This window comes from Pteropus medius, unplaced genomic scaffold (assembly GCF_902729225.1).
Source record: "Pteropus medius unplaced genomic scaffold, Ma_sr-lr_union100, whole genome shotgun sequence".
Classification (NCBI taxonomy): Eukaryota; Metazoa; Chordata; class Mammalia; order Chiroptera; family Pteropodidae; genus Pteropus; species Pteropus medius.
The window spans coordinates 9,278,323-9,303,118 of NW_024344253.1; the positions used below are offsets into that span (position 1 = coordinate 9,278,323).

At 31.5% G+C, this 24,796-nt stretch overlaps 1 long non-coding RNA gene and 1 pseudogene across 1 annotated transcript in view; one reads left to right on the top strand and one right to left on the bottom strand.

Moving 5' to 3' along the window:
• LOC120607949 (uncharacterized) overlaps nucleotides 1–24,796 on the top strand; it is a 120,084-nt gene that overhangs the window by 71,457 nt on the left and 23,831 nt on the right. The window lies entirely within an intron of this gene.
• LOC120607987 (uncharacterized) lies at nucleotides 18,452–18,566 on the bottom strand (annotated as a pseudogene).

Consider the following 24,796-nt stretch of genomic DNA (forward strand, 5'->3'; position numbering starts at 1 on the left):
TTTTCATTTCAGAAACTATTGCAGTATATTTATTGTAGACATTGTTTCACATTTAATTTAATCCCGAAAGTAAATAGAATCTGTATTATCCACAAGCCGCTTTACATTATTCTGAAATATAGAGTTTCAGCATGCTGAAATATATATCTTTGTGTATATTTTCTTTTTTGTTATTATTTTTTTAAATGGGCAAGTCTCAGCCTTTACTTGCCTGTTGTTGCCATAGAGGACTGACAGCTTGATTAAATATACAATTCTAGAATCACAGTTTCGCTTTTAATATTCTCTAAATCATTCTTTTCAACTTTAAGATAACAGGTTTAAGGCCAGTTTACTTTTTATCCTCTTCTGATAACTTTCTATCTCCTGTGATTGTGATTTGTTCCTTAATATTAGAATTCAAAATTTTGCTTTGGGTAAGTAAAATGAATCTCTTTCATTAGTTTTGCTTAAAATGTGATACTTCAAAAAATATTGAATCTTCCTAACTAAAAGAAGGCTTGTCCTCATGGAATGAAAAGCCAAGATATATCTATTACATTGTGACTATCTAAAAATCTAAAGAATAATTAGGGATGTCTCTTCTAAAGCCTAAAAATTTTATTCCATATTTGTTTATTTAATTTTCTGATTTATACAGTTTTATTTTTCTTCTCAGTAATAAAATAATACTTTAAGTATCAATTTTCTCCCTTGATATGTTTCTTTTTACTTTCATTGTTTTCACCCTACTATCCTTTCCTCTACACTTTGTGACATAAGGTTTTATTTTATAATAATTTAATATACCACTATGCCATTCTAATTTTACTTTCTATAAAGTCGCTTTTAATTATGTTTCTTATTTTAATGTTTTACATGCTTACTTTTCTTATCTATCTCACTTTTCTTGATAGACTGTTTTTTTCTGTTCCAGTTTAGTTTTATAAAAAATATAATGGGACACTATTAATTCTAAGACTAAGTAAATTTTTGTGATTGCATTTTCTTTCCTATTTACTCATTCTTGAAAAGGAAAAGTTTTATCTGAACTTCAAATTTTCCAAATATTGACTCACATCGATTCTACTTATTGGTTCTCATTCTTGCTGATATATCTCCTTCCTTTATCAACTAAAACCCCAGAATATTAATGTAAGTAGGCCACAGCCCATTTTAGATCTGATAACAGCTTTAAATCTGTTTGTTTGTATTGTTCTCTGGGTTTTCCTTAAGCTTCATTTCTAGTTACTTAACTATCTAAATTAAGGGTATGTGGAAACTGGAACCACTACCATACATGTTAGCATTCTCTCAATCTGTTTCTTTGTTTCTAGATATTTCTGAGAGTTTTCTTTTGTGAATTGAGAGAGAAAGAGTGGACACTTACCTTTCTTCACATGTGTGTTTGTAGGTAAAAAACAGGGATGAATGCCCAGGGTTTGGTTGTTAAAGACTCGAAGTCTTTGAGCCAAAAGAAAAAGCAAGGTAAAATGGATTGAATGTCTTTTGTCTTCTTTCTGGACCACAGGTCTATTTTGTTTCACATGAAAATCTGTGAATAAATCATAGTTTGCATCAAAGAATTTAACTTTGAGGAATTTAAAGCTACCAAGACAGTCTGACACTATTTTGGCGATGGGCTTTTTCAGTCTTTGTTTTAATAGGCATTTTGGTTAGAATTTAGAAGTTGCATCAGACTGTCTGCGAGATATCAATTTAAACTGAGTTCTAATATTCCTTTTTAACTGTGAAACCTCATCAAATTAGAAGTTACACATTCAATATTTAGCATAACAATTTTAAATGTTAATACAAAAATCATTTAGTAGAATTTTCCTCAAAAATCACAGGAGCGTAATATAGTGAATCCATTGTATTATTTGATCTAGATATCTGTTTTACTTAGATCAGCTTTTCAGAGGTAATGAATAAGCTTATCATTGTTGTCTCATCTTCCCCATAATCTCTTATGGGTCTGAGTAAGAGGCATGACAGAAATATTCTACAGTTGAAGGAGTAAATTGACTTTTTGTTACAATAGTGTTATTAATTAATTCTAGATGAAATCCTCTTTTGCTTTGCTTTTTAGAGTATTTAAATAATGGTACATAGCACATTTTATTATGTTTTTCTTTTGTACAACAAAATTAATAAATAATACTACAATTTATTTGGTTAAGATTCATTTTTAAATGTTGTGCTTAGAACTGCCAAAAATAAATGAAACTGACTTCATGCCTATCAGAAGTACCTCTCCTCTTCCTTATAACCATTTATAAATCCTTTAAAATATATAAATGATTAGATAATTTAAAAACAATTTTCAGGCTTTTGAAAAATAAAAACCAAATGAAACAAAGAAACACAAAACAAAATATGAAAATAGAGTTCTTAGAAAATAAAGAGCCACAACAATGATTGGTTTATATCTAATTTATATTGCACTCCAACTATTTTACAGATGATTAGGATTTTAAATACAACAATGTTACTTGACCACATGAAAAGAAGAAAAACTAATTAAAGAATACCTGACTTAATTATTGAATAGAATATTTAATAAAATCTGAGTCTAGAGAAAATAATATTATTAAAATTTTAATCTAAGTCTTTAGATGAAATGATTATGGCAGAACATTATGCATGCATGAAATACAAAATAGTTACTTTTATTCAAATGTTAATACTTTTATTAACAGAAATGACAGTTTTACAAAATGAATGGAACTGAAACAGGGATAGTCTTCATTACTGTCCTTTTGTTCTTTTAAAACTGTTGGTTACCAGAATGGCGAGGGGATGCTTCCCAAGGAAATAAGTGAAGAATGAAGGAGGTGACATTTGTTTAATGTTGTTTTTTATTTACCTTTTCCAACTAACCCTTTTTCCACTCAGATCTTATTGTCAGGATGATTATGTCTTATTCATTGTCATCAACTAACCTGCTACAACTTAGCCATTATTTTTGTCTATGAAGTCTTAGAACCCCTGTTGTATTCAAAATTTGTTTTTATGAAAAAAATCCATGTATACTTTTTTATGCATTCTATAAAATAATTTTATTATATAATGCATCTGATTTGATGGTGTTGGTCCACCTAATTAAAATTTAAATATTTTTAGGTTATTATGGAATATGAAATGTAGCAAGTAAAAGTTTATATTCATAATTGCTAATATTGTCAACATATACCTTAAATCATATCATGTATCTTTCTGTCTTCCATATACTCATTTTTTCTGAATATCTTAAAAAGCAATTGAAATATTTAAAATTATCATGAGATTTTCATGTATAACAGTAGACCTAGGATATTGAAGACCAGACTATTAGGTCCTCTCTTATCATTTATAATTTAAGTATCTTATTGCAGAACTAATGTGACAGTTTTCATTCTCCACCTAAGTTTGACACAGATAACTTTCCAAGCCCACCTATGGTAGGCTGAATAATGGCTCCCCAAAAGATATCCACATGCTAATGATCCAGGAACCTGTGAATGTTACCTTATATTACAGAAAAAGGGTTTTACAGTTATAGTCATGCACCACACAGCAATGGTTTGATTAACGATAGACTGCATATATAGCAGTGGTCCCAGAAGATTATAATGGAGCTGAACAATTTTTATGGCCTGGTGATGTCATAGCCATCATAATATCCTAGTGCGAAGCATTACTTATGTGTTCCTGGTACTGTTGGTGTAAACAAACCTGCCGTTCTGCCAGTAGTATAAAAGTATAGGACATACAATTATACATGGTACCTAATTCTTATAATGATAATAAGCATCTATGTTACTGGTTTATGTATTTACTATACTATACTTTTATCATTTGAGTATGCTCTTTATATTTATTGAAAAAAATTTGCTGGAAAGTAGTATGACATGTTATGCTGGCAGCAGCTTCATATATCTTGTGTTTCCCTGTATCTCTTGACTGAATAATTTTTTCTTGTGCTTAATTTAACCCATCATTGTTTTATGCAGTAACATGCTAGACTGCCTTGTAGCCTAGGAGCAATAAGCTATACCATATAGCCTAGGTGTGTAGTAGACTATACCACCTGGGTTTGTGTATGTACACCTGTGAGGTTCACAGAGCAATGAAATATACTAAGGATGAATTTCTCAAAATGTATATCCCCATAGTTAAGAGGCATATAACTAAGTTAAGGATTTTGACTTGGGGCACTTTGCCCAACTAATACATCCCTTCTGTCTCCATCTGATTCTCTAAGGATACATGTGATTGCATTTAGGACCTACCTAGGTAACCAAGATAATTCAGGATATCCAAGATTTTATATAGAGAGATTCTTCTTTCCCCACTCTCCTCGCCCCGACCCAAATTTGCAGAGTAGACTGGCAGGCTGGAGATCTAGTTTTAGCTTGAGTCTGAAGGCAGTCTGCTGACAGAATTCTCTCTTCTTCTTTGGGGAAAGTTATTCTTTTTTCTTAAGGCTTTCATCTGATTGACTAATTGGATGAAGTACACCCACATTATGGTGGGTCATCTGCTTTATGCATTTACTGATTTAAATGTTAAAAATAACTTCAAACCAACTTAAAATCATTTTAATAAAAATATATTTTACCTAAATTCCAGATGTGTTTAACTAAATATCTGAGTATCATTGTCTAGCCAAGTTGAAACAAAATTAACCATCACAGAAGGCAATTTAACTAACAAGAGAGAGATTGGAAGGACTACAAAGGAATGATGGCAGCCACCAGAGGCTATGAGGCAAAGAAGTGATTCTTCGCTAGACTTATGAGGGAAAGAGCATCTTTGCCATTTTATTGATTTCAGCCCAGTGATACTGATTTGCACTAATGTAAGTCATGTCTCTGAAAGTAGCTATTCATGGATATGAGTGATCTAGGTGTCATACACACAATAAAAAGGAATTATTAAAATTCCTACTTATCTTAAAGAAAATTTATAATAATACTAGCTTAAAGAGCACTATCTTTCAAAATTCAATTTTAAATTATTTTTCAGTAAATTTGATTTTCAAAATTATTATTTATTTTTATTTTGTAACTCACTGCAGTATAAACAAAGTAAGGGCAGACACTTGCTCTGTTTGGTTTACTAATGTGTCTCCACCAAAATTCAACAAAACTTATTCCACAGAAGGAAATTGTAAATATTTGTTAAATAAATAAATTACAGTCACAAATTTTTAATTTTCATGTACTTAGGACATTTTACTTCAAAAATAAAATGTTCTCTTTATATTCCATGTGAGAAAAATCCCTCTTAGATTTTAATTTTATATTTATGATTATTTGTGAAATACAAATTCATGTACCATCATTACAAAGTAAATTTTAGTACACAAATGTTGATGTAAATTGTTTTTAAAACAAACTAGATTGAATTTGAATGAGAGCAATTTTTTTAAGTATTTTTATATTTTTGAACGTGCCACTTTTAATGTATGCATACTTCATAGCTAACTATAAATGAAGAGGGCTGGTATTTTTGCTTCTAAGCCTTAAAATTTATTAATATAAAATTTATTAAATTGTACCAAGTTAAGTATTTATTTATTGGATTCCAAATTAAAACATTTTATTTGAAATTAGAATTGTATGAATAAAAAAGAAAAGCATCGATGCATTTAAGCATTTTCTAAATTGTTACATAAAATATCAATGAAAACCACTTAAATTAAAAATATATTTTTATTTTGATAAATTTGTTTTTCTCTCACTAATATCCTCTTCAGTAGTGTAGATTTTAATTTGCATGATTTATCACACTTTAACATTTATTTGCATGATTAATGGATGTTCTGCTGTGTTACTTATCCTGATTTCTGAAAAATGTGTTGAATTTTTCATGTTATATGGGCATAAAAAGGATGAGAAAGGCAGTGTATTAGTTTTCTGTGGCTGCTGCGGCAGATTTTGGTAGATTAAATGAAAGAATTATTAGCAATTTATAATTTTACAGAAATGACATTATTGGAGTAATAGGAAATCTAAATCACATGTTTTAAAAAATACATCATTATTTAAGAAGTTAATTGTATTTCTACATACTAACAAAGAATAATTTACAATTGAAATAAAAAAACTATTCACGATAACATTAAGCTTAAAGAACTTAGTGATAAACAACTAAATATGCACAAGTTCTGTAAGCTGAACCTACAAAAGATTCCTGAAGGAAAATAAAGATGATTTAAGTAATGGAGAAATATATTGTAAATAGATTGGAATATTCGACATTGTTAAGATGTTAATTTTCCACAAATTCATCTATAGATTCAATCAAAATCCCAATAGGCTTTTTTTTGTGTTGTTTATCAAACTATTCACAAATTTATATGGAAATTCAGTGGACTTATGATAGATAAAACTTTTGAAAAATAACAGTAAAGTTGGAGAATTTAAAACTATTTGATTTCAAAATTTACTAGAGAGTTTCATTAATCATGACAACATGGTATTGGCATAAGAATAGAAACATAGATCAATTGAAGAGAAGTAAGAGACTAGAAATAGACCCAAATAGATGTGGTCAATTGATTTTCAGCAAGCATATCTGGTTAGTTCAATAGTAAAAACTAGTCTTTACAGCAAATGGTGCTTGGAACAATGGGCTTACCATATGCAAATATATGAACCACACATCCGACCTCATACTTTACTCAAAAGTCAACTAATAATATCTTATAAACCTAGATGTAATACAAAAATATAAATGAAAACATATGTTCCAAAAGACTTGGATTTTAAAATTCCTAGAATTATTATTATATATTACATATATGTAATTTGAATACTATCCAACAATAAAAGAAACTATTGATACATGCAACAACATGGGTGACTCTCAAAAGTATTATGTTAAGCAAATAAAATCTTAAACAAAAGTCAATATCATTTCTGACTGTGTCAAATTCTAGAAATAGCAAACTTACAATGATAGAAAGTGGAGCAGTGGTTTCAAAGTGCAGGTGGAGGGAGAGAACTGACTGCAAAAAAGAATAACGTAACTTTATAAAGTAATGACATTTTTCCATAACATAATTATAGTGATGGTTACACTATTATATATATTTTGAAAATTGTACAGTTAAACTTAATAAATTGTATTATATGTAAATTAAAACTGTCTAAAAATGAAATAAAACCATTTTAAGAGGATCTTTCCATAAAAACTCAGTTGCTTTAAAATATGAGTTCTACCATAATCAACAGATATTTTCTAAGAACAGCACAAATAGTAGGAAAAAATAGAAAAAGTAGGAATTCCCCTCAAATGATTTTATGATGTTAGTAATATACTGATAACAAACCAGATAAAGACAATATAAGAATATGGGAATAAAAATAACAATCTTATATTACTTATAAACATAATTATAAAAATTCTAAACAATTTAGTCAATAAAAATGTATTCAAAGAAAGGAGTTGGCTTTTCATAAATTCTTTCTTTGTATACATGTACCACATCTTCTTTAGACAGTCATCTATCAAAGGACAACTTCCAAAGAACATGTTTCCATGTTCTTCAGGTTCTTGGCCACTGTGAACAATGCTGCAATAAACATCGGTGTGCAAATATCTTTTTAGATATATGTTTTTAAACTTTTTGGGTAGATACCAGAGGAGGAATTGATGGATCATATGGTAATTCTTTTCTTAACTTTTTGAGGAACCTCCATACTGTTTTCCAAAGTGGCTGTATCAATTTACAGTCCCATCAGTGGTGTATGGGAGTTCCTTTTCCCCTCAACCTCTCCAACACTTATCTTTAATATCTTGTTAATAATAGCCATCCATACAGGTGTGAGACAGTATCTTATTGAGGATTTGCTTTGTATTTTCCTAATAGCTAGTAAAGTTGAATATCTTTTCATATGTCTATTGGCCATTTGTATGTCTTCTTGAGAGAAGTGTCTATTCAGGTCTTCTGCTCATTTTTAATTGGATTGTTTATTTGTTTAAGTTGTATGTATTCTTTATATATTTTGAATATTAGCCCTTAGGCGTTGCTTGCAAACATCTTCTTCCATTCAGAAGGTTGCCCTTTGTTTTGTTGATGGTTTCTTTTGCTGTGCAGAAGCTTTTAAGTTTGATATAGTCCCATTCATTTATTTTTGCTTTTATTTCCCTTGTCTTCGAGGTCAAATTCATAAAATTCTCTCTAAAACCTAGGTTCATGAATTTAGTGCCTGTTTTCTTCTATGTAATTTATTGCTTCATGTCTTATATTTAGATCTTTGATCCATTTTGAGTTAATTTTGGTGTATGGTGACAATCTAGTTTTAATCTTTACACGTGGCTTTACAATTTTCCCAGCACCATGTATCGAAGAGGCTTTTTTCCATTGCATTTTTTTGGCTCCTTTGTCAAAAATTATTTGCTCATATATATGTGGGTTTATTTCTGGGACCTCAGTTCTGTTCCATTGGTCAGCCTGTCTGTTTTTCTGCCAATACCATGCAATATTACTCAGCCATAAGAATAAATAAATTATGCCATTTGCAACAACGTGGATAGATCTTGAGATAATCATGCCAAGTGAAATAAGACAGAAAGCCTTGGGAATCATATGATTTCACTTATATGTGGGATATAAAACTGAAAGCAACAAATTAACAAAACAAACAAAAAGTTATAGACACAGACAACAGTTTAGTGATTACCAAAGGGAAAAGGGAGAAGGGGTGAGATAGATAAAGGGAAAGGGGATGAAATATATGTTGATGGAAGATTTGACTTTGGTGAACACACAATGCAATATACAGGTGATGTATCATTGAATTATACACTTGAAACCTGTATAATTTTATTAACCAATGTCACCACAATAAATTTAAATAAATAAATAATAGCAAAAAAAAATCTTATGATGATAAAAAATAACAGAAATTATTATATTAAAAGACTAATGGAGAAAAACAAAATAAGACCAGAGGTATAAGCCTGTCTAAGAGTACTCAAAACTTGACATGTCAAACGAAGTCTCAGGAAGTGGTGACAATCTAAATAAAGATAAAGATAATGAATAAGTGGTATTTAGCAAACAATAGAACTACATTCTCAAACTGATTAAATAAAATAACTATCAATCTGGAATTCTATAACCAGAGAAAATAGCCTTCAAAAATGAGGTATAATAAACACATTTTAATTGAGAAAATTTTTTAACAGTATACACATGCTAAAACAAATATAAAAGGATTTTCTTCAGGAAATGAAAATGGTAAAACATGAAAGAATAGACATGTAAAAAGAATTAAAAAAATGGAATAGAGCAAATATGAGAATAAACCAAAATGAATATTAATATAAAACAAAAGTAATAATATCCTAAGTGGCTTAAAATACACACATTTAAAATTTCAACAATAATACAGAAAGAAAAAATGGAATAAAGTATTTTATGTATTTATATTAGACATTAATCAAAGATGCCCACTGAAACTAGTAAATCAATGAATAAATCTAAGCTTATTGAGAGAAAAACAGAATAAGCTACAGTAATATCAATCGCTAAAATACGGGGGTCAAGGAAACAAGGAATAGCCCTCTTTGTCACTATCGAGGTACTTCAGAGATATCGCGAATTGACATAAGAAGAGGAGAATGAAAATTTGTACCCCTACATCAACCAGTCATTTGATGTTGGCTATCCCTGGGAAAGACCAGACACCTAGGCAAAGCAGCTCCTTCATGCTAAGGGCAAGGCCTGATGAGTGACTCAGGTGTGAGCCTTTCACAGAGTTTTGGTAGGTGAAGGAATGAATACCTTAACACAGAAAGGGAATCTTTGCAGCACTTCGCAGTATGCACTATAATGATTTAGAATAGAATACTGAAAATAATTTAATAGTCGAAAATAAAAAAAGCAACAAAGGAAGGAATTAAAACAAAACAAAACAAAACAGGCTGGACAATAGGAACAAATAACCAAAGGGTAAATTTAAACTAAAGTATTTCAAATATATTAAACTAATACACTTACTCAGCCATTGTCTGGCACCACCTCCATAAACTTAGCCAGACCAGCAGTTATGCTCCTTGAGAATAATGGTCTTTCCTATCTTGTTTACCGGTGGAATGGAATGCCAGTGCATGAAACAGTGGCTGACACTTTTCAAGTGCTCAATAACTATTTGTGGAATGAATAAGTTATAATTATAGTTCCTATCAAGATAAAAAATACTGTGTTTTGACAGAGATTATAGGCTTCTTGAGCATTGGGAGGAAGAAGGCTTAAGTCTTCTGTAATGAATGGTGCGATTGCCATTGATACCCTGTACCGGAGTTGCTCCTCTTGGAAGGATTCCTGCCATACGGGCGGGTGGGCCGTCATTCTCCCAGGCAAGCTTGCCAATTTTTTCTTGGTAATTTTTCTCCACGTTCGTCATCTTTCTGATGTCTTTCAGGCATCTTTTTTCCCCCTAAGGTTGTCTATTGAGTTATAATTTCAATACAATAAATTTCACTCTTTTTAGATATGCAGTTCTATGAATTTTGACAAATGTATACAGTCTTATAGCCATCACCAAAATCAAGATATAGAATATTTTCATCACCATAAAAGTTTTCTCCTATTTCTTCAGTCGGTCCTCCTCCCACATTCTCAGTTTCTGGCAACCACTGACTGACTTCTTCCTCCATAGATTGGCTTTTGCCACATGTTATATAAATAGAAAAATACAGTTTTAATAGTTTTCATATTTTGGCTTTTTTTGAATTTAACATTATATTTTAAGCTTCATTTGTGTTGTTGCACATATTGGTAGTTAGCCCTTTTAGTTTCTGATTATTATTCTATTATATGAATATACTGCAGTTTGCTTATCTATTCACCTGCTGCTGGCCGTTAATGGTATTTCTACTTTGAGGCTATTAAGAATAGAGCTTTTGTAAACCTTCACATACAGGTCTTTTTAAGGTCATATATTTTCCTTATCCTTGGACAAATACTTTGGAGTAAAATGGCTCTCTTAAATACTGTGCGTGTGTTTAACTATATACGAGGCCAGATTGCTTTATAAAATCAGGGTAATGTTTACTGACTTCTCAGTAAAGTTTGTACCCCTGCATCTGTTCCTGAGGAACACCGAAGCTGTGACTTTCAAGGCACATATAGGGGATCTGGGCTGAATGAAGTAGTATTCTATTGATTGATGAGTGACGATCACATAGGCATGCTTTTATATTTTTATTAAACAGTAAATTTGCTTTCTTTACTTTTTTTCACGTGTGTTATATTTCTTAATTCAAAAAGGTTAATGAAAAGGTGAGGAGAGAACTTAAATTAAGAATGAATGCCCTCAATAAAGTCATGCATTAAATATTAAAAGAAAAAATTTGAGTTTACCATTGTTTTCTATCTTGAAGGACTGTCATTTTACCTTTGGGGTTTGGTGAATTAGATCTAATATCCTGTTTATATGGCAAACAAGGTTTATTGAATGTTCACAACTATCCTTCTCAGCTTTGAATAATAAAAGGATGATAAATAGCATATTAAATTATGTTGCTCGTTTTAGTATTTATTTTGAGTGATTACAAAATGTGCCAAAATATACTAAATGCTATCTTGTGATAAATTTTTAACCAGAGCAGAAGATTTGAATGGCTGCTTTCTTTTCCTTGAGTCGTTGACTTATCCCTTATGCGACTTTTGCATCTTTTCAATAAACCATAAGTTGCAATATTTTTTTCTAGTTACAGATCTTCAAAATCTATGCCAAGAATTTTTAATCCTCTCCCTACTTTATCAAATGACTTTAGCAGAATCACACTTAAGCTATATAGACTTTTTTAGATCTCTGTTCTACATTGTTTTAATCAGTCTTTGAATATTTGTACTAGTTTTCTATAAACTTTCATTAATTCCTATAACATATTTACTGAGCCACGTACCAGGTGAATAGCTCTGTGTTAGCCACTATTGAAGCATAAACATGAGTAGGAGGCTAGAGAAAAATCATAGTCATCAGAGAGATCTAATGTATTCTAGTAAGGTTTATATCTGCTTGAATTTAGATAAGCATTTTTTTTTATATTCCTTTGATTAAGTCTCATCAAATATAAACACTGATAAAACCTTGTCAGATGATGGGTCTATGTATTCAATTGACAAGGTAAAAGACTCGCTCCCAAGATGAAAACGAAAGCAAATAAAATTAATTATCTTGAAGATAAATGCCAAAAGACATTATTCACTGAAGCTAATTCATATGAAAGAGGTGAGTTTTTTTGTTTTTTTTTTTTGTTTTTTTTTTAGTGTTAAGGATCTCTAATGTCATTTGGAATCACATTTATTTAAGATTGATAAAGAAGTATTTTTGAAATAATAACTCAAACAATAAAATAACAAAATCTGATAAAAATAAATTAAATGCAATTTCTTACCATTTAAATCTCTCTTGTGTTCTGACTTCAACCTCTTTTCTCTCTGTATCATGATCTGCTCATTCTTTTTACACAGTTCTATAACTGAATTTATTTACTGTTAATTATTTAACAACTTAGTGAAGGGACTATTTGACAAATATCAGATTCAGGTAAAATGACAAGAATATTTAAATTCTTCGTATTTAAAATATTAATTTACTTACCTTTTGTAACATGTCGAATATTTTAAAATCATAAAAGTATTGTTATTCTCACTCAATATGGCAATCCCCTTTTTCAAAGCATCCCTACCTCCCTAACACCTACAGTTCATGTAAATAGTGCTTAGCACAATGTTTAAGACCTAAGGCTTCAGTATTTGATTATACATCTCATAAACTTTTATAAACATAGGTAAAAGTGACTATGCTCTATTTTTATCAATTTTTATTTCAAATAAAATTAAAGACTAATCAAATGTTACAGTTGCCAGGATTCTGCTTCCAGGTTTCTCTCATATCTTAATTCTTTTTTTATTTTGAAAATTTAGTTGTCACTTGTTCACTTTTTGGGAGGCGGTTGTCACCCATTTTTGGAATACTTCTAAGAGAAATAACAGTTTAAATTGTGTGGGTCCAAGCATACCATGATTTAAAAAAAAATACATTAATGAGAAAGAAATGTTAATGGAAAATATAATCAAGTAACATAAAATTCAAATGCCTTAGGATGAAATTCTAATAGGAATGATGCAACACCTATGAAGAAACGTTATTCCAATTCTTAAAATATGAATATTTCCACTTAGGAAACTTCCCCCTTCTTACTCTATTTCAGAAAAATAATGTCTTAAGTTTCTTTGCCCCCCTTTAGTCTATTCCTCAGTATCTGTCAGGAAAAGAATTAAATAGGAAACTAATTTTCAATATTGAAAGGAGATGAAATCTGCTCTTTTTGATTGCCTTGTAGTAGTGAAGACATAGCTTTCCACACATTACAATTATGTAATGTCATCTCCTTCTTTTGGGCCCTCATTATTCTTTTAAAAAGAATATCCCTGTTAAAAGAGAACACCTTGTCCTGATAGAAGGCAAAAAGGATAAAGTCAATTATATGCACACTGCAGAAGAGGAACTTCCATTGTAATTCTGAAGTGCTTCATATTAGCTATTCTGAGTCTATACTACCATCCCCAAATCTAAAAAGCAATATATTCACAGCAAATAATTTTAGAATAAACTACATACAAAAAGAATGTGATAGTTTCCCTGGAAAAATAAATATGCTCCTGGAGCCCGAGTTGTACATGCATTATTTAAGAGTTGTAAAAGAAAAATGAAAAACAACTACCCAGACATGACCATCCTCCTTGTGTGTAATCTAGTATACACATCATGTATATTTTAAACCATTCTATTAACAGATTCAATGCATTGTTTCCTTTCGAGGCTTCAGTCACTGTATTTAGCAGCCTGCCTTTCACACTTCTGCTACACTATGCAAAATTTTATTCACACTACTAACAGAAACAATTAGATCACTTCTCCCTGGGACATAAAACCCACATAGATCGGATTTCTTGAGCTAACACGGGGTATGAACATTATAAATATTCATCTTTTAGCTTGAGTCACTAATTGGAAAATCCCTGATTCTCCTGGAAACCTTTCTGAATCTTGACGTGAAATAAAATTATGTAGAATGTCGAAATGTCTATGTAGAATGTCAGAAAAAGGAGTGGGAGCCATGCTTCACTAAGAGAGGTTGGATCTGGGAGGGACTTACACAGATTCTCTAGTCCAGGACCTCCTGGCTCTCTTAGAACTCTTTTGGGATGGTCTAGGTTAAGATGGTAGGTGGGATAGAGGACTCCAGTGTGCTTCCTCATCTCTAAGCTTCACTACACTGCCGAGTATCACTGAATACTGTGAAATAAAGAAACAGGTTCAAAATCTTAAGGTTTCTTACATAACTTCTAACATTCCACTTGATTTCTAAATATAAAAGAAAAAATGATTATATTTGCCCCAGTTATGGGAATCATTCTAAAGAGAAGAACCTCATTACCCTGGCAAAGCTTACAAGGAATTTATTTACAGTATGCACTGATGATTCCTTTCTGGGCACATATCTTGCAAATATTAATTAGAATATTTATACTATATCTGTATTCACAGAAGGGGGTGGGGACTAAAAAAAGGAGAGAGTAGAGAAAAATAAATAAGTCGTTAATCCTGGTTTCTGATCATATTACCATTTCTTCTCAGGTCCATGTCTGTTTTTTAATAACAGCTTTACTAACATAATTCACATAGCACAAAATTTATTGAAAGTGTATAATTACATTTTTTTAGATATTCATAAATTGGTGCAAACATCACCACCATCAATTTTAGAATTTTAGAATTTTCAGCACCTCACAAGGAAACTCATCCCCTTTTAAAATCTCCTATTCCCCAGCCCTAGATGACACCAAACTATATTTTGTCTCCATAGATTTGCCTCTTACGGACACCTCATATAAATAGAATCATATAATATGATTTTGTTTTTGTAACAACTTTCACTTAGCTAATGTTTTCAAGGTCCACTCATGTTGTACAATGTATCATTACTTCATTCATATTCCTTTTTATGGCCAAATCACATTGTATGTATGGACATATCACATTTGTTTATCCACTCATGAGTCGATGGACATTTGAGTTATTTCAACCTTTTGTCTATTATAAATAATGCAGCTATAAATATTTATGTACAGTTTTTTGTGTGAACATATGCTTTCACTTCCTGAGTATATGCCTAAGAGTGACATTGCTGTGTCTTATGGTAACTTTATGTTTAAGTGTTTGAGGAAACTGCCAGACTTTTTCAAAATGACTGCACCATTTAACATTACTTCTATGAAGGTTCTGATTTCTCCATATCTTCACTAACATTTGTTATTATCAAACTTTTTTTTAAATTACAACCAGTCTAGTGGGTATAAAGAAGTATCTTGTTGTGGTTTTGATGTGCATGTCCGTGATGATTAATGATGCTGAGCATTTATCCTGTGCTTATTGGTAATTTGAAGAAACGTTTACTTTTTTTATTATTGATTTGGAGCTGTTCTTTATTTTAGATACTAGTCCCTTATTATATATATGATTTGTAACTATTTTCGGTTATTTTATGGCTCTTTTCACTTTCTTGCTGATGTACTCTGAAACACAGACTTTTTAAAATTTTGTTGAAATCTAATGTACATATTTATTTTGTTATTTGTATTTTTAGTGTCATATATAAGAATGTATTGCTAAACCCTAGGTTACAAAATTTAACTTTCTTGTTTTCCTGTGAAAATTTTATAGTTTAAGTTCTTACAGATAGGTCTTTGATCTATTGTATGTTAGTTATTTTAGATAGTGAGAGATAAGGGTCCAATTTCATTGTTTTTCACATAGAAATCCAATTGCCCTAGCTTCATTCATTAAAAGTATTGTTCTTTTCCCATTTTATGGTCTTGATATCCTTGCCAAAAATCAACTGGCAATAAACACATGAGTTTGTTTCTGGACTCTCAATTGTATTCTGTTGATTTATATGTTTACTTAAACTAGCACTGCACTGTCTTGATTACTGTTGCTTTATTGTAGATTTCGAAGTGGAAACTATGACTTCTCATTCTTTAGGTTGTTTGCCTATTCTGAGTCATTTGTGATTTCTTATGAATTTTAGGGTCAGCTTGTCAATGCTGTAGAGAAGGAAAATGGGATGTCGATAGAGACTTCTTTGAATATATGCATCAATTTAGGGAATATGTGTAAATCCTAACAATATTAACTTTTCCCATTGATGAACATGCAGTGTCTTTCCATTTATTAAGTTCTTCTTTAATTTCTTTCAACAATGTTTTACAGTTTACAGTGTATAAATATTGCACTTACTTGGTTAAATATAAATTTTATTATTTATTTGTTTGTTTATTTATTTATTGCTGCTATTCTAGATGGAATTATTCTCTTAATTTTATTTTTAGATTCCTCATTTTAAGTGTATAGAAATTCAACTGATTTTTGTTTGTTCTAATATCTTTGCATCTTTGCCGAACTCACTGGTTACTCACTCTAATCATTTTCTTTTTGTGAATTCTTCAGAATTTTCTATATATAGGATTATATATGTTATCTGTAAACAGGAATAATTTCACTTCTTACCCACTCTAGATGCTTAATCTCTTTTTCTTGTCTAATTGTCCTGGCTAAGACCTCTGGTACAATGTTGAGTAGTAGTAGCAAGAATAATATCCTTGCTTTAATCCTGATGTTAGCAGGAAAACATAGTCTTTCACCAGTAGGTATGACGTTAGCTATGGGTTTTCATACATGAACTTCATTAGGACGAAAATGTTCCCTTTTATTTTGGTTGAATATTTCTGTTATGAAATGGAGTTTTCCAAATCCTTTTTCTTTATTCCTTGAGATGATTATGTGGTCACTGTTTGCTTAGGTATAGTTCGCTTTTCTTTTTAGAATATTGACTTGAGATTTGTATTCTATTTATATATATATAACAACTCTTAGTTTCTCTGTAAGCACTGCTTTAGTTACACCCCCATATGTGATAGTATGGTGTGCCTTCATTTTCATTAATGTGACAGTAATTTCTAATTTTTCTTTGCTTGTCTCAAAATTTTATGTTGGAAATTTGATTTTGTTTTATAATATAGCATCTTTGGGTACTGGTCACCCACCCACCCACCCCCAAACTTGTTATTGTTGTTTGCCTCTTTAATTGTTTAGTGACTGGTTAGATTATTTAGAAATGTCCGTTCTCACTTTGGGATGTCTGTGGGTTTGGGCAAAGCTATCTTTGTTGCGTCTTTCCCTGATCACACATTGTTATTAACCTCCACTAATCTCTGGGGGATCACTTTATTGTTTTCAACATTGCCCTGGGGCGTGTATTGATTCACAGACTAATCCAATCAAATTCTGGTTCCTTTGAAGGAAAAGTTCCTGAAGTCAGTGCTTGGTGTTTACTCTAACTCCAGGAAGGTTCTTTCTTTCTAGCTGTTTCTATCCCCTTTTACCTCTGGCAACCTAAATCTATAGTTTAGCCTATATCTCCAGTGAATCCTTTAATCTAATCCCAACTGCCTTTCCTTACAACTTCTATTCTCTTGAAGAGTGCCCTCATGCTTGAACTTCACACTCTGACAAATGAAATCCAGTTACTTTGCTGAAGGATTTGGAGCTCTCTGCTCTACGGCTTCTCCCTCACCCCATTCCCCTTCCACCACCTGGGAAGAATTTAGGGAGCTAGGACTGGGGACAGTGGAATCCTTTTCTCTGAGTTACTTTAGCAGCTGAGTGCTTAGTGGAGGGTGGAAGCGGGGAGCAGCAGTTTCAAGTGTCTTTGGTTACTTTTTAGATGTGGAAACTCCACCCCATAAGACAGGGCAAGGGTGATGGAGGTCCCAGCATTTTCAGCCGTGCTACATCCAAAATAAAGCTTCTATACCATGCATAAGAGTTGGGTGAAGAAAGCAAAGCAAGCACCCACCTCTTGCCAAACTCACCTGGAACTTAGCCTCATTAACAGATATCCGAGAGCAGGAGGAGAAACACTAACATCTTCCCTTCCCAGGAAGACAGCTCTCTGGGTGCAGAGGATACTCTGGGTTCTTAGTTGAAACAGTGTGGCATAGAGTTTCCATCTCTTTAGCTGGGGGAGGGTGGGTAGGGGTCTCCATTCAAATATCACAGAATCTCTCAGTCCTCACCAAATTTTTGTAAATTTCTTTGAATAAATGTATATTTATTTACTGGACACCTATAAGACTTTTTCCAGAGAAGTGGTTCTAATTTTTAAAATTTTCACCAGTTTCACTGAGAAATGGGTTTGTGGAGCTCATCGTATTGTCATATTGGATGTGGTTATCCCATGACTATTTTTAAGTATCTTTCCATATGGCCCTACTTCTCAAACCATAATAACCATAACCTTGTGGGTCCTCAGTGGTGTTCCAGAGAGTTTGATGGGGCCATAGTACAAAGTCGGAGCATCTTCCTATCTACTGATTTAACTCACATACATAGCGGGGAGATGTTTATATTAAAGTAAAGTCATTATGGTGATAACATATATGTTTCAGATGGATTTAAAACTGATCAGAACAGATACTACACTTGATCTTAGCCAAAAGGCTGAGAAGTGATTCAGATGGATTTTAAACATAAATCTGATACTTTGAAAAATTACCCTAGTAGTGGGCTACCTGAGCAACGCCTCTGAACTCTGTAAGAGTTTGCATTTTCTTACAGAATCTGTAGTGAGCATTTGGCAAAGGGACTTATCTGTCAGTAGGCAGGAGTAAATTTTGGCCCTGAATTTGGCAAACAATGCAGCAAAAATAAAATTATCTGCTCAGGGGACTACATAGCAGGCCTGACAAGCCCAGTGACCAAAAGTAACCATACAGGATGGTCTGAACATTAACTGCTAACTGGACAGCTGATGACGGGTAGTTACATTCCAGGCCAATAGCTTTCTTAGTAAAAAGTTAATCTTTACCTTAAATTAATCCTGTTTGTTGTTCTTGTGCATCTAGGATAACATACCTTTGAAATAGAGTAATTTTCTCTTCCAAACCCTTCAAGAACAGACCCACGGGCAACAGAGCACAATTACAGCAAAGCCTCTTGTTGTCTTGTTGCCCATATATCATCTCTCTTTGGTGCAATTATTAAATGTTGGCGATCCCGTGCCCACCAATGTAAAAACAAACAATAACTATGTATCTCTCCATTTTCATTTTTATCAAATCCTAGAGACTTCCTTGCTTTGCTTTCTCTCACCAACTTAATCTACCAGCAAAAGATTTTATGTAACCTTCCTTACTTTTTTCCTTTTGAGTCTAAATACACAAAAAGAACTGCAAAACTCCTTTTCTCTGGAGCATTTTCTCAATTCATTGAGGTCTAGCTTTTGGTGTGTTTTCAAAATTTTGGCTCAAAAAATTATTAAGGCTTTCTACAGGTTTGGATGTTTCTTTTGTGGACAGACCTATGACGATATCTATCTAAAAATCCCTCAGATTTTCTTGTTCAATATTATATATTAAATAATGTTATATGCAAAACATAATGCATAATTAAACTGAAGGATGCAGTTTCTTTTTCAAGAGTTCTATAATTTAATAACGAGCATGACCAAAGTAGTATATTTTTTTACAATATGAAGTGCAAGAGATATTAGTGTAATATCAACACACACAATTTAACAACAATGAAAAAGAATGTTCAATGATTCAGTTCTAGTAAAAAAGAATTTTATTAATTCCAAGGCCTACACTTTGCCCTCTACTTCTATTAAGATGTCCTTTTCCATCGCTCTTAATCGTTCTATATTCTTTCTTCTTTTCCCTCAAGATTTGACTATGCAAGTTTTTATGCTCACATAGTTTTAACTGCATTCTTGAGGCTAATTATTCCCAAAAGACCATCTCTAATCTTGTCCCTTCTATCTCTCTTCATTCCACCAATCTAATTACATAGAGTGTTGTGTTCCAGAAAAATACTGACAGATCATTTTTGCAGTCGAGTTCCCCAACTATTAAAATGAATCTCACCCCTCACTTTCATTTCCTCAAACTATTGACTCTAGTTCTGAATTTAGCACAGCCTCTAAAATGAAAGTGTGCTAATGATTCTAGGGAACTATAAAACATGAAAATTACAAATATTTCAATACACTGCCAAGAGAACATAATACAGTACTCAGTGTATTGCCACTTGACAAATAGTTTCAGACTTTTAGGGTTTCTTATGAAGCTAAGATTAGTAGTTTGAAGAGCTGTAATAGAATATCATGTATCTTCCTAATTTATTTTCAAGATACACAAATCATCAGGAAGAAATCTGTTTCTAAGTTGTTGATTCTGAAATATGTTTCTAGTGTGTTTTGAGAGAGTAAAAGATTTTTCCTGCTCCCTAGTTATCTTATTTGTAATCTTATCTTTGGCATTATATCTTTCTTTACACAAAATATATTTATCATCCTGAGCGTTGAACATCACATTATTTCTTGTTACAAATATCCAAACAAGCACAGATTCCACCAGATGCTTTCTGCTGTCTTTAATTCATGTTTTGGTAGAATTCATTTTGAGCTGAAATAATGCATCCCTTTTCAAAGATTCCAGCTAATCTATGGAACCCTGTCATATTCCTACTCCCAACTAAACCCCAAATCTAAATACTTACACATTATGCATTAGGATTATTGAAAATGAGTTCAAATTAGAAGTGTTCCACAGGAGTCTGATTTCCCATAATATCTAACAAAGAAGTCTTTAATAAAAAAATTAAATATTTTATAACTTTGCAGTTTATCTGTATGATTTAAAATGGCATCCACAAAAGGTAAATAATAGATGCTAGAGTCACACTGAGAGTTTTGAGTGTCAATCCTACATTTGCTGGCTATATGGATTTGAAAAATATTTTGTATAGTCTAGGCATTACATTCTTCATTAAAGTAGATATAATAAAAGCATGATATTTATGATTGCTTCCAAGAATAAAGATAATAATGCCTATAAAATAATCTCCTGGCATGTATTAAGTTTTAGCTATCAATAATGAAAATTTCAGTTACTTTAGCATGCTATGAATATTGGTTTGAGAAGTGTAAATTGATTACTAATATTATTTTCACAACTAAAAAAAAAGTAAAGTGAAATAATATAGTTATTCGGCTGTTAGTATATGAGCTGAGACAGGAACAGATTGACTCTAGAAAATTCAACTATTATGATTAAAACATTCTGGGGAGGGTTGTAATTTAAGCACTTGCATTTTAAGAATTCTTATAGGAATATGTCAGCAGCTACTGTTCACCTTTCCCAGAAAATAAAAATGATTTCCTTTCTTTTCCCTAATAAGTTGTTTTCTAGCAAATCCCACCCCCTCTTTTTTTTTTTTTTTTTTTCAGTAGGCACTATAAGTAGAAGTCTTTTGCCCTATAAGACATTTTAAGAGCCTGGAAGAACATTTGAATCCTATAAGGAAAAATAAGTTTTATCAACCATGAAATACTAGAAAAGATCTATTAACTCAATATTAACAGATATTGAATATCCAAAAATCAAAAATAATCAAATAACTTGTTTTATTCTAGCCTTTTCTTTCATCTTGTATAAGAATATAGGTATATTCAGTAGGAGGTGTTGGTAGACTGAGATAATGTGTTGCAGACTCTCCTAAAGAAAGACTTCCAGGGGTCTGAAAAGTTATTAAAACTACCTACTTTACCATCAAGGATTGCTTACAGAGCTAGCATGTTAACAGTCCTTAAAACAGTTAGTCTATTTGTATCACAGCTCTTTGCCTTCCAGTTCTTCTTTATCAGACATGGATATGTTGGCATGCTACTCAATCCTAGCACTCTCTTCTGATTAAAAAAAAAAAAATTTAAGTAACTTAATTTAGGTAAAACTGACAAACATTACATTGCATATATTTAAAATATAAAGTTTGGAAGTTTTGCAATATAAGTACACCTGTGACACTAACATCAGAATTCAGAAAACATATCTATGACCCCCAAACGTTTTCTTGGGCTCCTTTCTAACCCCTCTCCCCATATCTACTTACCCACAGTGAGGCAACCACTGATCTTTTTCTGTCATTATGGATTAGTTTGCATTTTATAGAATCTTATGTAAATAGAATTATCTAATATGTACTCCTTTATTCTGGATTCATTCCCTTAGCATTTTCAATATGAAATTCACTCATGTTGTTGAGGATATCAGTAGCTCGTTCCTTTAATTGATAAGTAGTATTCCATTGTATGTTTGTACCACAATTTGTTTATCTATTCACCTCCTCTTTTAGTTTAGGTTGTTTCCAGTTTGGACAATTTACAAATAAAGCTGCTTTGAACATTCGTGTTAACTATTTGTATGGGAATATGCTTGTGTTTGTGTTTCTATCAAGTCAATATTCAGCAGTGGAATGGTTAGATCATATGTTAGGTACATGTTAAACTTTTAAGAAATTAACGAACTTTTCTAAGGACTGTATCATTTTATATTCCCAACAAAAGTGTATTAGAGCTTCAGTTGCTCTACTGTCTTGTCGGAACTTGACACATTTATCTATTTATTTTTGTTTTGTTTTGTTTTATTCGATTGTTGTTTTAGTCATACTAAGAGGTTTCATGTTGTATTTAATTGTAGTTTTAATTTGCTAAACATCTTTTCATGGGTTTATTTGCCATCCCTTTTGTGCATATGAGATGTCTGTTCAAATACTTTGTCCACTTTTTTCTCTGTATTTATTAATTTTTCTATTATACTTGACATGCAATATTGTATTAGTTTCAGGTGTACAACATAGTGGCTAGACATTTGTTTATCTTATGAAGTACTTACCACAATAAGTGTCGCACTCAACTGACACCATACATACTTACAATCTTATTGACTATATTCACTGTGCTATACTTTACATTCCCGTGACTATTTTTATGAAAGGGATTAAGAAGTACAAATTATCCACTTTTTAATTGGGTTGATTGTTTCCTAACTATTGAGTTTTGATAGACATTTTGCATTCTCGATATAATTTATTTATCATGTATGCGATTTGCAATTATTCTCTCCCTGTATGTAGCTTGCTCTACATTTTAATGGTATCTTTCAAAGAGCAGAACTTCTTATTTTTATGAAATTCAACTAACTGGTTATTTCTCTTTTATGGTTCCTACTTCTGGTGTTGCATCTAAAAATTCTGTGCCTAACCTAAAGTCACAAAGATACTTTCCTATTTTCCTCTACACATCAGTTATTTTTGGTATGTGTAAAATTCTTTTTTTATATGATAGCTAGTTGTTCCAGCATCCTTAATTAAAAAAGAAAAAACAACTATCATTTCTACAGTGAATTAATTTGAAACTTTGATGAAAATCTATTGACCACATATGTGTTGGTCTATAGCTGAACTCTATATTCTTTTTCATTGATTTATTTTTATTTCAAACTCAAAATTTTGATTATTGTAGCTACATGATAACTCTTTACTACTTTCTATTTGTTGTTTTATTCTTTATTCCTATTTTTGTCTTCTATTCTTTCTGCCTTTTGTGGTTTTAATTGAGCATTTTACATGGTTCCATTTTCCCTCTTTTCTTAGCCTATCAGTTATACTTCTTTTTCCCCCTGTATGTGTGTCCGTGTGTGTGTGGTTGCCCCAGAGTTTGCAATATACATTAACAACTAATCCAAGTACACTCACAAATAACACTATAGTGATTCATGTGTAGTATGAGTACCTTATAATAAAATAATTCTAATTTTCCTTCCTATCCCTTGTGTCATCGCTGTCATTCATTTTACTTATATATAAGCTTACATAACCATATACGTATATGTGTATTTAGAAGTGTGTATGTATATACATAAGCGTATAGAATCAAATGCATTGTTGGTAATATTATTTTGAAATAATATCTGTTAGATCAACTAAGAATAAGAAAAATAAAAATTTTTATTCTACCACTTATTCCTTCTTCAGTGCTCTTCTTCACTTTATGTAGATCTGACTTTCTGATCTATAATATTTTTCATCTTTCTAAAGAAGTTCTTTTAACATTTCTTAAGAAGGAAGTGTACTGGATATATTCTCTCAATATTTGTTTCTCTGAGAAAGTCTTTTTTTTTTTTTCCATTTTTGAAAGATAATTTCATGGGCACACAATTCTATGTGTCTGGTGTTTTCCCCCAACACTTTAAATATTTCACTCCATTTTCTTCTTATTCGAATGGTTTCTGAAGAGAATTTGGATGATTTTTCTTCTTTCAGGATATTTTCATTATCTTTGATTTTTTTGCGTTTTGTTGTCGGTGGTAGTGGTGGTTTTGTTTTTTGTTTTATTTTGTTTTGTTTTGTTTTGAATTTAATGTACTTGGTGTTCTCTGAACTTCTTAGATCAGTGGTTTGGTGTTTGACATTCATTTGAGGAGAATTCTCAGTCATTATTGTTTCAAATATTTCTTCTGTTCTTTTTTCTTTTTCTTCACCTTTTGGTATTCCCATTACACATGTGTTACACCCTTGTAATTGTCTCACATTTTTGGATATTCTGTTCTGTACTTTTAGTCTTTGTTCTCTTCGCTTTTTGATTTTTAAGAATTCTATTGATATATCCTTTAGCTCAGAGATTGTTTCCTCAGCCATGCTCAGTCTGCTAGTAAGCCCATCAAGGCATTTCTCATTTCTATTACAAAAATGAGAAATTTTTGTTTATTAGTTTGTTTTAATCTTTAGCATTTTTAAATTTTTTCTTAGAATTTCCATCTCTCTGCTTATGTGTTCTTACAATGTGTCCTGTAGAATCTTTAGAATATTAATCATAGTTGTTTTAAATTCCCAGTGTAATTTCA